At 38.8% G+C, this 15981-nt stretch overlaps 1 protein-coding gene and 1 long non-coding RNA gene across 2 annotated transcripts in view; one reads left to right on the top strand and one right to left on the bottom strand.

Annotated features, from left to right (window-relative positions):
• Positions 1–750, bottom strand: part of LOC120758235 (uncharacterized) — a 30532-nt gene extending 29782 nt beyond the window's left edge. The window contains exon 1 of the long non-coding RNA XR_005702816.2: positions 584–750. This is a non-coding gene — a long non-coding RNA (uncharacterized LOC120758235). The remainder of the gene's footprint in view (positions 1–583) is intronic.
• A 601-nt stretch (positions 751–1351) lies between these two features.
• Positions 1352–15981, top strand: part of ZFHX4 (zinc finger homeobox 4) — a 178020-nt gene continuing 163390 nt past the window's right edge. Inside the window, 1 exon segment of the mRNA XM_040085142.1 lies at positions 1352–1439. The gene's annotated coding sequence lies outside the window, so the exon portion shown is untranslated.

Below are 15981 nucleotides of genomic sequence, written 5' to 3'. Positions count from 1 at the left end.
GGAGCCCGCGGCATCCCCGCCGTGCCGTGCCGAGCCGAGCCGAGCCGAGCCGCTCCGTAGGAAAGACTCTCACGGGCAGGGTTGAGGACTGCTTTCAGAGAAGCCTTTCTGAGATTATTTGAAAGGGAGTGGTGGTTGTTTTGCGGGACAGGCGCTTTGTTTGTTTTTTTTTCCCCCCCCCTTCCTTTTTTCTTTTTTGAACCGAAGGTGTATTTAAAAAAAAGACAGCCAATAGACAAAAGAAAAATACAAATAAAAATAAAAATTTAAAAGAAGCAGAAAATATAAAAAAGCAGCTCATAAACAGCGAGCCGCAGTTTGATTCCTGCTCTAACTGCTTGTGCCAGAATCAAGTGCATCCCTTCCCATCACGGCGGCTAATGGCAGACGCGTCCCTGCTTCCCCGTCTTTCCTGACATGAAATTTCCTACAAAATTGCTAATAAACTTTCCCCCCATCCGATGCCAAGTTACAACAGTTCCCCTCCACTCCTCCCCTGCTGCATCTTCTTCCCCCCCCGCCCCCCCCCAGCCTCCCCAGCAGCGGCAGCAGAAAACACACGGGTTGGTATTTCTTTTGTTACCTGCGAGCCGGGCGGCCGGGGGTCTCTCATCGGCTGCTTAGGGCACTGGGTCCAACCGAGAGAGGAGCCACATCAGTCGGGTTCAGCCTGTTTCACCTCAGCGCCGTCCCGAGGAGGCTTTAGCCACCATTCAGTAACACACCCTCCTCCTCCTCCTCTTCCTCCTTAGGTACCAAGGCAGAGATCGCAAACATAACACCCCCCTCCCCACCAAAAAAAAAAAAAAAAAAAAAAAAAAAAAAAAAAAAAAAAAAAAAAAAAAGCCCAACCAAAAGACAACTTGCCAGGCTGAAGATGGTGGAGATTTACATTAAGCCAGACACAGGCAGGTTCACTCAGGAAGTCTGACCATCCCGTTTTCTGACAGTTGCATTTCCTTGGCTCCATTCCGTCCTCCTCTTTATTGTTTTTTCTTTTTTTTTTCCCTTTCTTTTTTTTTTTTTTTTTTTTTTTTTAATTTTCTTTTTATTAGCCTTGCTCCGGTTTTATCAAGGATTATGTAGTTGGCAGGAGCAGAGCGAAAGAGTGGAAAGAGAGGGCTCGGGTGCTTTTGGGGTGGCTGCTGTTAGGGTGGATTTTTTTTGATGGTGTATTTTTTTTTTTTTTTTTTTCAATCGTGTTTCCCCTGGATTTGCGGTGGCTCGATCCTTAGGAGCGGTGATGGAGTGTTTAAAAAGATCATATGTAGCATTATATTTTTAGTTTGGTGGTGGATGGATGGAAGAGGTAGTGAGAAGCCTTTGCAGCCCTGCCTGTTGTTGGTTAGATTGAGGCAGAGACTTGGCTGCGATTGGGACGCGACTGTGACATGGGCATCGATCGCTTCCATTGAGAGCAATGCAAAAACACAGCCTGGGTATGTAACACTCTCAGTGCCATCAACACTTGTTTTACTTTGTATTTACTGGCAAAACTGACAGAACGATCCGGAGTGCTTTTCTTTGAAATAAGGAATACAAACATTTGGATGGGAAGGTGCACAAAGAAGATCGTGGAAATAAACGGGGGTTGAAGGTTGGGGGGTGTGTGGGGGGGAAGAGCCTTAATCATCGTTGCTCCACTTCCTATTCAACTGCCTGTATTTAAGGAGTTTCTGTCTTTTCTCTGCTGGGGGATCCTACTAAACTGGTTGAAATGAAAAAAAAATCAGACTATCAACCTTGAGGGACTATCTGCTAGTTTTCAGGGTTTGCGGTTTCAGCCGCTAGGAAGGCACACAAAATAAAAGATGGCTAGCCAGCTGTTTTAACCTCTTGCACCTGGCTCCAGAGCTGAGGCTCACCAGGATTATTCAGTTATTCGTGTTATCTGTGCTTGAATATTTATAGTGTGCGATCTAGAGATCCACACAGTGCATTGTAGCATCTCTTTATCCTTTAGTCGTGGGCTTTTTTGGACTTTGCCAACATAAACATGTATTCAATAGTTTTCATTTTTATGATAATGAACATAGAGGGTCAATGAAATATAGAGGGAAAAGTCGTAAATCTGCAAAAGTGAAACCTACCCAAGGAACAAAGAAAGGTCAGGTAAACCATCTGTGTAAGTCACAGTAATAGTACCTGCTGTTTGGTTTATGCAGTGATTCTGCTTTATTATTCTCTAAAATGGAACTTATCCGCTAGATCAAGTTAAAACTAAAGGAAAGCTGTGGAGATGGCAAACGACATTGCGTACATCGTTCAGAACAGGGCGACAGATGTGTTCCGTGATTTTTGAATAGTTTAGGTTTATTTGTGAAGATAGTGCAGCATGAAAGAACATATAAAGGGGGCTGAGAAAAATCACTGTTTAATATTGCAGAATTTACTGCTTCCATTCTGACCATGAGCCTAAATTTACACAATGAAATTTGATTATCTCTAATAACAATATTAGATCCTGCACTGGATGGATGAGAATTGAGGTGGTTTTGTTGATTGCAAGGGTTTAATGTTGCATTTCAGAATCTGATGTGGTTTAGCCTCCCTTCCATTAACTGGAAAACCCCTGAGGTTTTACAATTATTTCTTAAAGATAATACATTTAAGATTGCATTGGTAGGCTGAAGAAAAGTCATAAAGGCAAGAAGGGAAGCCCTTAATAACTCTTGAGATTCAGACATGTTCAGCAGTTAGATTGGCTCTGACTTCACCAAGGGTCGACAATGTGTCATTTCCATGAAGCCAAATTGCCCTCTGCCTATATGATATTAATGTGCAAATCAATATTTCAGGGATTAAATTTCCCTTCTTCATTTTTTATGGTTTCTACCTCAATAAGTCTCAAGTCTATTAGAAGAGGCTGGATGATTTAAAATCTTTCACTGCAGAATGGCTTGTCGTAGCCTTGTTTCACAGACGGTTTTTTTGGATTTTCGTTATAAAAGACTAAAGGCATTCCAAAGAAGTTGATAGTCAATATAGGGACATGCTCACTGTTGTAAAGCCCTTGTTCGATTAAGAGCTAAAAAGGTATTGAAAATATAATATATATGCTTATATAATATATATACATTCTACTGCTTTAAAAATATTGTGTTAATCACCTATTGATTTATTTCAAAATCAATTGAAGCTCCTTTCTTATTAGTGATTTGTTCAGCATTCTTCAGCCTTGTTGTTAATTTTCTTAAGCAGCATGCATGAATTAATCTGCTGGTAGAATGTGTTTTGGTGTTTTTTTGAAGCATATTTAAACCCAGGAATTTTTACCTATTTAAGCTTAGTGGTGTGAACAGTTTAGTATTTTGAGGGAACCAGGAGACTTCGAATTCAGCATTGTTTTAAGGAAGCTAAGGGGTGTTTTGCAAATATTTTATGATTTATGCTCATATGCTTATCAGTAATGTTTATTGAGAGTTTCCATTGAATGCTCAGGATCAGTTAAAAATTAAAATGGAGCTATCTGATCTGGAAGGAAACAATACATGACAGAAAATTTAAGTCAAAATATGAGGTTGTGACTTTATCACATAATCTTGGGAAGGCCCTACTGTCTATCATTTAGTGTTGGTTTATAGTCTTAGACCATCTGGACTAGGTTCTGCACAGCTGCATGAATTTCATATGTGATAGAACATTTTTTCCATTCAGTGTGAAATGTTCCTTCCTAAAAACGTACACCAGACTCGCTTAATTTAGTCTGCTAAAAGAAATGCACATGAAAAAGGACAAAAGGCTCTTTAATCTCTGCAAGCTGTTTGTTTTTCTTCAAGATTCCTGTCTGTTTGGGTTTGAAAAGTCATGTTTATTGAGCAGATGATTCTGAGGTGTGACATTAAGATAATATATGATTTTTGTGCTAGTTTCTGCTCTCCTAGTTAATTTGCAGATCTACTTTTTATGCCTGTCAAAACACAGTTAATCTATTCTTATTTACAATTAATCTCAATAAAATTAATCTTAACTATGCCTTAGTCAGTAGCTTAAAATATCTAATTATATTCAATTAACTGCTGTCATAGTAATTAACACTGCTTAATTGCCTCTGCATATATTTATGTAAAGCTCATTAGTTACTGCTTGCTCTTTTTTCCTTTTCTCGTTCCCATTTTTGTGGATCTGAGAGCACTGACATAAAACCCAGTCTATTTTTTGACAATTTGGGTCTTGAAGACCCGTGACAATGGCAATACATGTGTTTGTGACCTGTTAGATGGGTAAATATTTGTGTTTTCCTATGCAAAAAGGCCACCAGACTTTAAAGTCTCTAAAGTGCTTCCAATGCAGCTCCCTCCACCTCTCGGCCTTTCTTCTACCCCACCACATACAAAAATGTTTTCTAGCCTGTTGATAGAAATATGAGAAGCCAGGTTAAGCTTTGTGTTTATAAATGAAGAGCTTTTCTGCATCTGCCTTGGGGCTGTACCCAGAAGGCAGAGCTTTGCTACTCCAAATTCATTCAAAGGGTTAAAGACTTGGCCAAGGTTCAAACTGAGAAGCGCCCAGGGAAAGTGCATGTGAATATGTACAAGTTTCATGTAATTAGTGCTTAATTATATTAACATATGCAAATTGTCAACTTAGGAGCTTGTTGAGCTGGCAAAGATCAGCCGGGCACAATTGCTGTATTGTTCTGAAATAATAATGGATTTCAAGTTGGATTGTGAAAACACATAACTAGCTATCTAATTTAACTCATACCATGGTGAAATTTCATTAGTCTCCATGGAGACTGGTTTAATTGTGCTGACTAATGTTCTGGGCTGCAGAGTGTCCTAAAAAGAAAGCGTTGTTTGCCTAATCCACCTTACAATGACACTTGTTTGTACATGTTTCCCTTGTGTGAGAATTTGCATATGCAAATAAATAGTTTCTCTGCCCCATTTGTCATGGCTGTTCATTACCCATGAAGAGGACATTGTTACTAGGCTGTTACTGAGTCTCCCAAGACAGGATAGTGTCAACCAGTCCAGCCACATTCTTTCATAATTTGTTTCTGATTAATAGACCAGAGTGAGGCTCATTCTATTCAGGCCTCTGCAAAGGGAAGGTCAGTTCTGTCACTGAAAAGAGTTTCCGCAGCAACTGAAGTTTTTTTCTCTCCCTCCCCCTCCCCCTCGTGCTTTGGCTAAAATAATCATATTTAAAATAATGTATTCTTGCTCTAAGGAATACCGCCACTAATAATCTCTAGTTTCCTAAAGCAAAAGATAGGAAAATAAAGGAGATTCTGGTATTGGAATATTAATCCTGTTTTTGACAGAAAGGTAAACTGATATAATTGCTTTTCAGTCGAAGGAATGGGGGTTTATACAAGTGTGAAAGCATCGGAAAAGGATTAGCATTTTTTTGCATAATGAAAAGCTCTGTTGAATAGGGCACTGAATGGTTGACTGAATGACTGAGATGAAAGGAAGATGAAAATGCAGGCTCCTCTTTCTTTATGCCTATGTTCAGCTCTCCCTAAAGTTATGTTTGTCCAAGACTTGAGAAAACAAGCAGAAGCTCAGATTTTAGCAAATTGCTAAGACGCCCTGAATTTACATCATCATGTGAAATAACACGTACGAGAGTAGTGGAGCGAAAGGATAAGAAGCACAGGTTTGTATGGAGGGGAGCTCCAGGAACATGACAGGCAAACCAAATATTGACTATTGGGTATCAAGGATTCCCAGCACTTTGCTTGGGGGAAAGAAAGACGGAGGACAGGGGCCGGCAGTGAGGGAGGGAGGGAGGGAGCTGCTTTAAAAGTTGCCAATGGAAATTATGCATCAACACATAATAATCTAATAAAAGTTTGGTATTCAAGGACGCAGGGCTTAGTCAATATCTGTTTTAATTATTAAACTGTTTCTCCTTTGGAAAAAGTTATGAATTCTGACTCAGTGCTAAGTGTTTAAGTGGTATAGGAGCCTTGCTGGGGAAAAAATTACTCTCTTTTCTTGCCTTTGAAAACAGAGAAAGCTTACCGAAATAGCAATTGATACATGCACAGAAGGAGCGGGGTGTTCCGTGTGACTGTGTCAGCGTACTCAGGTTGTTTGAAACATTTGGATTCCTGTAGATTCAGATGGCGAGAAGGGCCCTGGCCTCCTGCTGCAATCAGTGCTGGCCCCCTCTGCCTCCAGCCAGCGCAGGATCAGGCCCCCAGCCAGGGCTGCAACTGGTTAGCTGTTGACAATGTGATCAGTGCTTCTAATTATGTTCTCTCAACAGTAATTAGGGCAGTTAAAATACCATAAGTGTTGAGCCACTTTTGAAAGTGGGAAGTGGTTCTTTTGTACGTATGTAAATCAAATGCGGTGTGAATAATTATTTGTATGTGTGCATATTAAATAGGCTCTCTTTTTTATGAGGTCAACATAATTGCTGATTTAGAGCTACTGTGGAAAACTGTTGGTAGTCAGATGAAATACTAACTTGTTTCAGGGATTTTTTTTTTCAGTTTTCAGAACATTTATTTGTAAGTACTTGTTAGCTCATTATTCGGCTTGATCTGATCATATTTAAACATTGGAGATGCCTCTAAGAAATTAGGATTGCTTATGGATAAATGAACCAAAACTGTAAATGCAGAAAGTGCTTGGGAAGAATAGTCACAAAAATTCTCTTTTTTCAAAGATAAAGACCTTCTAGAGTTTTTAGAATGTTTTGCTGCTTACTTAATGAAATTCCTTAAAATTTCTTTGAAAGGAATATGCTTAGGGTATATCTTTCATTCAGGGTAGAGCTTATTTGTGTATTTCTATAAGAAAACTGTGCTAATTAAAAAAATAAATTAATTTATATTTTAAAATATTGTTAACCAAGCACCATGTGTTGTCTCTGGCAAAGTTCCAGCCACTGTAGAACTGGATAACACATGGGTTAATAATAACTTATGTGATGTCTGCATTCTTTCTGAATGGGCAGAAACCCAGCACACCGAAATTCTGAGATTCAAGATTTTAAAGGATAAGATGTAACACAAAATACGTTTATGTGGACAAATGCACAGATAGGAGAAACTAAGACATGTATGAGCTGCTTTTACTGAATAGGTATAACAAACCTAGTAGGTTTTGTTTGGTAGTTGTTGAGATTTGTTGTTGTTTTTGAGAGGGGTAATAAACACATTTATTGATAGCAGAGTTTTGCAGACCTGTAGAGATAAACTTGTTTTGCATAAGTAAAAGCAGGAAGTTTAGTCTATTACGCACGACACTCTCTTCCTTTTTAATAGTCACTCTTTAGCAGTTTTATACCAGTATTTTCATTATTATGAAACTTCTGCCGTGTTCCAAACTAACCAGAAAAATTTGCGCCAGACTGAAATATGGCAGACTTGTTGCGGAATTATGTTTTCAGCTTAAAACAAAATATTCTGAGGAATGGTTTAACTAAGTTATATGGTCAAAATAAAAGTTTCCTGTATCAAGACACTCTGTTTTATATTCACATTACGCAGAATAGGCTTTCAATTAAAGAAAAGAAAAAGGAGAGAGATACTTAGATTGTAATTTGTCTGAATTATATTTAATTTGCTTCTTTGTATTTTTGAGAAAAAGTTTAAAGACACAGAAACTGGGATCTCTTTACAGACAAATCTAGCAGACTTTTAATATTCACAGTGATCTGATCGGTTATCCCAGCTCCTAAGAAGGCATTATAGTCCTTCAGGTCAATAGTTCACAAACTACAGGCTGTATGTACATGAAAGACCATGGTGACTCTGAAAACAAACGTTTACCATATAGGCTGCAGCAGTGTCTGCAAGAACAAGTGATGGGCATGCTAGATATACATTTAAAACTGTATTTAAATAGACAAATGTTCTGTTTCTGCAACAAAGAAATACATACAAAAGGCCTGTCTTGATATATGCCTATGACACATAAAACCAAAAGCAGTGGATTCTTCCCATTCACCCCAAACAATATTAACAATTACTGCCCTGAAACTAGAGGAATAATATGGGTATAAAATTTGCAAGACAGACAGTTTTGATATTAGTGGAAAAAGAATCAGGCGTGTAGTTACCACTTGACAATAATCCCATAAAATCAAATTCGAAAGGTTTCCTCTCCCCTTTTTGTACTGCCATTTCCATTTTTAAGGAAGGCACCAGAAGGTCTGTAAGTAAGAGATTTTCCAGAGTGGCTGAGGAAGGTCAATTCTTTTCCTTTTACCAGGTAACAGCAGAGCTGAGGGTCTGTGAGAGGCTGCTGCTGAAGGCTTGCTCCTCCCTGTTTTGACACTGAGGCTGCCTTATAAATTCACTTAATCTGAGATGACAAGGCACCTGTCACTGGTAGCGCTCCAGTGTTTGGGGCGCTGATGGAAACCTGGAATAATCCCAGTTGTTTCCACACTTGTCCGAGAAGATAGTAGTGTAACAGATAAGAATAATCTCTTTTTCATGGCAAAAACATTAAAAACATTACGTCTGTCTATCTGTGGGGGATGGTCCTTTGATTTTTGGTATTCAGAAGACTAGAGCTTTCATAATGAGAGGGGGGAAAAAAATATCCTTGGATTTTCCAGGTGTTGCATGATGATTTCAAATGCAGGTGGTTTGCCTGTTTGAGGAACCATGGCTGTCCACCTTTGATTAAGAGTCTCCTTGTTTACTACCTAACACTTCCCATGCCTTCTCCACTCCAGAAAATAAGGTTCTGAGTGAAAAGTAGCTCCTGAAACAGGGAATTTATTTCTCTGGGTTCTACTCAGGTCCTTTTCTGGTGTTTTTTTTGTGGTTTTGTTTGTTGGTTTGGTTTGGTTTGTTTTTTGTTTTGGTTTTGTTTTGTTTTATTTTTAATTGAAATATGGTTATTGATTTTGTTTACAGCACCAAGGGTTTAAATTAAAGAAAATGTAACATCTCTAAAATAATTTATTTAGTTGTAGGGCATATCCCATCTCTCAATCTCTCAGTTCCTTTGTGTTTTCACAAACTGTTCACAATAAAAAACCAAATTTCTTTGCCATTGCAGTGCAGTTATCTCTGGAGTGGGAAGTGCCACCCCATGCAGACAAAACGATGAGCCACTCTGCTAAAATAAAGCAGCGTGCTTTGGGACTTTTTCCAGTAGGAGCAACTGATTTCTGTAGGGAAGAAAAATATGATTTCTCACTGAGTCATCTGCCAGTGCACTGGGACAGACATTCCCAGTGAAAAGCATCACTGGAGTTTCAAGTCCTAACTGGTCTGGCCCGTGGATTTCTCTCTCACTTAACGGGTGGTTTCCGCTGTATTTTTGCAGTTTCCAGTTTTGACCGAGGGCCTGTTCCAAAGTCCGGCGCCGCCTCATCGATTTCCCCAGGTTTGGATCAGGCCCTTGCAAAGAGGAGCGTCATCTGCTGAGGCACCCGCCGCAATTCCAGCAGCGGCAGGTCAGCGCTGCCAGGCAGCCGCCCCCCAGCCCCGAGGGGAGCGCTCGCTGAAATCACAGCGTTTTCCCGAGTGGGTGGAAAGGCAACAAGAGACAGCAGAGTGAAAAAATGTTAGTATTTAAATATAGCAGACACTGGGAGCCTGACAATAACTCAGCTACTACGGAGTCAATTCAGCCATCTGGAGATGGTGACATGTCAAAAAGGGGGGGGGCGGGGGAAGAAGAGGCGTTGTGAGGGAGAGAGAGTACTTAAAAATGAAGAATTTCATTCCATGTTGGAATCTGTTCTCCGTGCAGGATACAGCTTTAATGTTGAACAGCTCAGCTCTCTGAGTGGTTTTGTGCATCAAAGACACAAGTACTGAAACACCTAGTGTCGTGCCACAGCTGGATTCTAATGTTCCCGGATCAGATTTGTTTGGCCCAGTTTACTGTTGAAATTAGTTTGATTTTCAGTGTTATTATTATTTAAAAATAGATTTTGAGGCTGTTCGAGTTTTTGAAACATGTTCAGTGGTAATGATTTATAAACATTCCCGTTTTCAGCTGTAGCTGTACAGAAGGGTTGAATCTGCTCTCAGCATATTTTTTACATGATTTTAATAATTGGAGGCAAATATACTGCATATCTTTTAGGTTAATTTAAAAATCTATGCAATTTAAACAAACGCTGAATTGTGTAATGGTTTGTCTGGGAATTACTTAGGCTGCACAGCATAATAATATTTTATTAGCTGTCATTTGTTTTCAAGGAAGAAAATGGTGATTTTTATGTTGTGTGTTATGTGAAAACTTGGCACTGAAACAGGACAGTCCCCAAATGTGAATTTCTTAAAAAGGTGGGACAGTAGTTGCCCAAAAGGTGAAGACTTGAGAAAAATTGGGGTAGGTCATTTCTTTCCTGAAATGAAGCAGGGTACAGATTAGGAGCCATTAAGGTTTGCCAGGAGTTGCTGGTCATAGAAGCCTGTTTAAGTGCTCACTGTCAACAAGGAAATCATGGGCAGCACTTAAAGTGGCTCACCTCTGATTTATTCATAAACCTCACACGAGCACTTGGCTTTGTTCTTGCTCTGGTAAGGGGGAACTGATGCCAATAAGAACAGGAATAAAGAGCTTCTTGCTTGGTCCAAAAGTGAATAGCACTTTATCTCAAAGCATGACCTCCATTCCCAAGATCTGTTGTGTTACAGTTGACTCTGCTAGATGTGTATTCTCAGATGAATTGCTAGAATACCTTACAACAAATATATACTTTGTAAAGCCTCTGGATGTAACAAGAACCGTGTAACTGGAACTTAGGTTCTAACTTGACAGAAAGGTTGTGGTATTCATAGGGAGCTGAGCGATTTCCGTTTCAGACAGTGCTTTATGTTGGTGTTTTTAATGTGAGTCAGAAAACAGTGTGATTATGTGGCTGTGATTCAAATGAAAATTTTGTATTCTTTAAGGGATTTATTTGAGAAACATATTTTGATAAGAGCAGACACACAGAATGTGAAGTGATTCAGAGACTAAAAAGGAAAAAAAAAAGTTGACTTTGTTTTTAGACATATTTGATGGCTGCTGCTATATTTTTGTTTCTCTAAAAAAGGCAAAGTAGTGCTCACAGTCCGCAATGGGGGAAGGGACCTTTTGAAGACGGTCAACTGCCATGTTTGCACTGGGGCAGAGGTTGAGTACAGTTACTTAAATCCCCAGAGAAACATTTAGTTAACGCTAGACTCTTTCTGATCCCGTCCGAGTCTGGTTTTCTTTCCTGCTTTTTAATGAAGTTTGTTTGTTGCTATGTTTAGGTTATGTTTCTAAACTCACTTGCATTTTCACAACAGATTTGACCAAAAGAGTCATAATGGAAGACAGTGATGAGAGTTAATGATACGTCTTTGATAAAGCAGTCCTCGTGTGCAATCTGATCACAGCCATCAGCTCATTTGTCATGGCTGAAGTGAAAATGTCAGGACCAATGAGTGTATCAGTGCTGAAGGGGGCGAAAGGGCTTTTGGAGACACTTTTGTGCTGGGAGTGGGCCATAGCTTAGATGCAGCTCTAGGGAAATACTGGGATTAGCCAACTCTGTGCACAAATCCCTAGCATAACAGAATTAGTTGGGAAAATGAGGTTTGTTAGGGGAAAAAAAAAAAAATATGTAGAACTGCTCTAGGCTTCAGCCCAGGAACTATGAAAAGCAGTAAAGCATTTTATTAAAATAATTTTAGCAATGTGAACGTGTGCACATTCCAGTGAAAATCACCACTGGTAGCCAGCATACTAACACCACCCATCCTAATGCATTTTGCATATGTATGTGGATTTCCTTCTAAAATAATAATAATAAAAAAGTGCATGAAAAAAATTTACAGTGTATACAATCTTAAAAGAAGGTTTATTGAATTTGACACAGTGGAAATTTATGCAACATTAAAATACGGACCGACGCTGATGATCTTTTTGCGTGGGTTAGTTCAAATAAAATATAAAGATAGTCTCCCTGCCATAGACACTTCTTTACTCAGGGGGTAATTAATAATATAAAAACATACTGATTGCCAAACTGGGATTCTGTGGTGGCCAGCCTTTTCTTTCTTTGACTAGTGTGTGCAAAGTGCTTCTGAAGAATATCACAGTAGGCAGATGTAGGATAACCTATTGTATATGCCTGCCTTGGCAAGATTGCAAATGCAAATTTTTTAGAGCTCTGAAAAACAAGATTTACTATCTCTTACAATTTATGTTTTTTGTTTTTGTTTTGTTCACATTCATTACAATAACTCTGGATAATTTTGGCAGCCAGTTTCCTTTTTTTTTTTTTTTTTTTTTAATCTTGGTAGATTCATGGTTTCAGTGGTATCCTTCGACAATGAATCCTACTGTCTAACCCCTTTGCTCCTCTCATCATCAGGTTTTAATTTGTCACAGCTTAGCTTTCTTGGAAACCTGCTACTTGTCTGCTGGAAAGCTTTGTCTTGCTTCCTGTTACATACCTAGGAAGAGCACGGTGCTTTTCCCACCGCATTGTTCATAAAAATACTGAAGAGATCTTGATTTCTTTGGGGTCGAGATCCTTCTTGCCAGACCTGTTCAGCTGATGTGGAACAGTGTAGGTGTTTAACCAGGTAATCCCACTACCTGCACTATGCCAGCCCAGGAGGAGTGAGTGGGAGCGAGTTATTCCATCTCCAGTGCATGGAGCAGTTAGTAAGAATTGTCCGGATACTAGATTTGTGTAGCTAATTGTCTGTCGGGCTGCACCAGTTAATAATGGCAATTTACCTGCTTTGCTGTATGCCCCGTGTGTTTGATACTGCAGAACCGGGGGTGTTTTGACTTCCCAGATCTGCGCTGAGGGCATTCAGCAGGCTGTCGGCACTGGGTTGAGAGCGGTTTTTCCCTTTGTTTGGTGTTGCCGTTAAAGGTGCTGCTGCAAGTTTATCATCTTTCCTTTGGTTTCAATGAGGGACTGAGAAGAAAATTATCACCTCCTTTGTATCACTGGTCTGGTGGCTGCTGCCATTCCTCAAGGCCTTCGAGCAGGAGCAGCGCGTGGCGGTGGCAGCGCCAGCCCTCGCTGCGCTCTGGATTATTTGCGCGTCTGCGTTGCTGCTGTGCGGTGAACAGCGTTTGTCCATGGTGGGAATCTCTCACTACTATTTCTCTCCCAAAACTTGGGTATAAGTTTGGGAGCAGGCAGGACTGGTGCACATGCTGATTGGAGGCAGTGGAGAGGAGGGGATGCGTGGCCAAGCCTTAGGCTGTGGCTCAGGTACCAGGCAATTGCCTCTGGTAAGCCCAGGCTTCCTCGCAGCAGGCTTGCAGCTAGCATGTGAAACCAGCTCTTGTGGTCATGGGCGGTCCTTCTGGGCCTTCTCACGCTGTGAATGTGGCCACAGGGACTGAAGATTCCAGGTAACCTTCAGTCTGGCATAAAAATGTGTAATAAAGCTGCAGCCACCATTTTTTAAACCCCAAACACTTCCCTGTTTATGGGTGTCAGTGTGAGTGGCAGCAGTAAAGTAATTTATTTAATCTAGCTAGTACTTATCTTTGTTAGGAGTCGCCTGCAGATTTCTTCCATTTCATGTACAGTGGATTGTCCTTTTTCAGATAATGTGCTTGTACAACCTTTTTTTTTTGTTTAATGCTATTGATTTACCATATTGAAGTGATATATCTGATACCTGTTTCCTGCACTTTGACTGTACGTAGTCAAAGAAGCTGATGGGATTCTTCCCTCCCTTCCACAAGCCTTTAGCTGTTTTAAATGTATAATTATAATTGCATGTCATTTGATAGCTGCACTAATTGCTGCCAACCATTGTCTGTTTGCACTTAATGCTGAAACCTGATCAACATCCTGCTTTGGTTGATGTTTGGTGGTAAACTTTAATTAACTCTTATTGCATTGAAGAAGAGCTCAGTCTCTGTGCTAACTAATCATTTACCTTCATTATGTCCTGACAGCTCCACTTGTTCCTGGTACTAATAGATACACCAGTCAGTAAATAAACCTGCAAACCTTCATGCCTTCAAGTTGTTCCTCATTGATATTTTGTTGCTTAAAATATAATGGCGTAAAGATAATTATTTCAGTTAGTTTTGTATCTCTGCTTTTCCAGACACTGATCTCAAATTGCCATTTTCATGCCAGACAATATAATTTTAATAGTAACTGTAGATTTAAGATAACATTATTCCTTCAGCATGGTTCCTATATACATGCATCTTTTGAATCAATACAATTAAGCTTGTCTCCTGTTGGAATTCTTGTAATTATTTTTCTTGAAATACTTTTCCTGTAATGATATTGAAGTTAAAGTAATCAGGTTACTGGCAGATCATGTAAAATTCAACTCAAAATTGCTGGCTGCTTGATTTTAATTTGTCTGACATCAAGTTTGTTTGAAAAGGGATAATATGTGGTTAAACCAAGGAGCTTATAATTATGGTTGACATTTGTTTGTTTATAATGAAATCTAATTAAAGTTCATACATTTTAAAACACCAAAGTTAATTACTGAATTGCTCACTTCACTTATGCACAGCAGTCAAATTAACTTGCAGAACAAAAAAAATGACAAAAGAGTATGCATAATAAAAACAAAATGCCCAGCTGATCTTAGCAATACAAAACAAATTTGCCATGATAATATTCTAGAAAAAAAAGTGTTTTATTAGTAACTAAACAGTTTAAAAAACATCCTGTATTTTCACTGACCAGGCTGACTTTAATACAGAGTAATATTTAAATGTTTAACATGATTTACAATGCCACAGCTTTTTTTTTTTTCCCCAGATGCATAATTAGAAGAGTCTTGCAGTCTTGTAAATCTGCTCAAAAGCAATATTCTTTATATTCTTTATATTTTGTTTTCATCAAGACGCTTTCTGAACTTGCCTGGAGTTGTGGTATCTCTCTGAGACCTGGACTGTTTGCTTGACTACCTGCCTCGTGGTGACTTTTAGAAAGATAATTGCAGCATTTTTAGCATGCAAGCAAAAAATTACTGTGATGTTTATTTCACAGTTTGCTTTGAGACAACAGAGAGGTTAGGTGAACACTGTAGAGCCACTCTGACTCCCTGGTCATTATTTGTTACTTTTGCAATCCATTCTTTCCTTGCAAATATGCTGACAGAGAGCACATCCAGACTTCAGTAAAATCACAAAGCTTGTGATAATTCACACTTTGGAAGATTATACTGCTCTATTTTACATCATTAAAGTATTTTTAGTATACTTACTTATGTTAATATTACATTTTTGTTAAATTAGACCTAAGTTTAATGAAGCAAAAACCTACATTTCTGTAATTTTTTCTTAAGAGCTGTGAATGCAAATGATCTCTTTCATAGTGTGTGAGAACAGGTGACGGATCCAGGCATCATTATTTTTCATGAAGATAATTAGGATTAATTTTCTAGCTGCTTTTATTTAATTTAGTTCCATGTGAGTTTAAAACAACATCTAATGTAAACTAACTTTGGTCAGAGTTAAAGAGATTAAATGGTGAAAGCTTTACAGATTGGGAGTATTGACATATGAATAAACACAGTAAATATGATTTATTAATTCCTAAAATGATTGATGCAGAGAAGTTCTTTAAAGGAAGAAGGAATATGGATTCAATCGCTAAGCTTTATATTTAGTGGGATTATTAACTTGAACTTCCAAATTTAACAGGGGTTTGGGGACTGAAAAGGGAAAGCATGGGGCTCTTTCCATTTATGGCATGCTTGTAAAATTGAGTGTAATTTACATAACCTTTCACAGTGTATATTGTGTGTGTTATAATACAGGATCTGATTGATTTGTAAATTAATATTTATTTAGTAAAAGAAAATCAAAGGGATTAAGCAGTCATCAATTTAACTCTAATCCTACTTTGCATAGATGAGACAAAGGGAGGTGATTAATGCTCTAATGTTCACTGGGTCACTATCATTCAGATGCACCTTTCTCCATAAAGAAAGAAAGAAAAGCAAAAAGTTGATGCTTTCTCCTAGTATTGGAAAACAAGAGTTTTCTAGCAGTACTTTACCTGATTAGGCCATTCTTCATCACTAATGAAGTAATCACTTCAGAACCTGTGTCAGGTGGTAAA

The sequence above is a fragment of the Hirundo rustica genome, chromosome 1, assembly GCF_015227805.2.
Source record: "Hirundo rustica isolate bHirRus1 chromosome 1, bHirRus1.pri.v3, whole genome shotgun sequence".
Classification (NCBI taxonomy): domain Eukaryota; kingdom Metazoa; phylum Chordata; class Aves; order Passeriformes; family Hirundinidae; genus Hirundo; species Hirundo rustica.
This window is presented reverse-complemented; position numbering and strand designations above follow the sequence as displayed.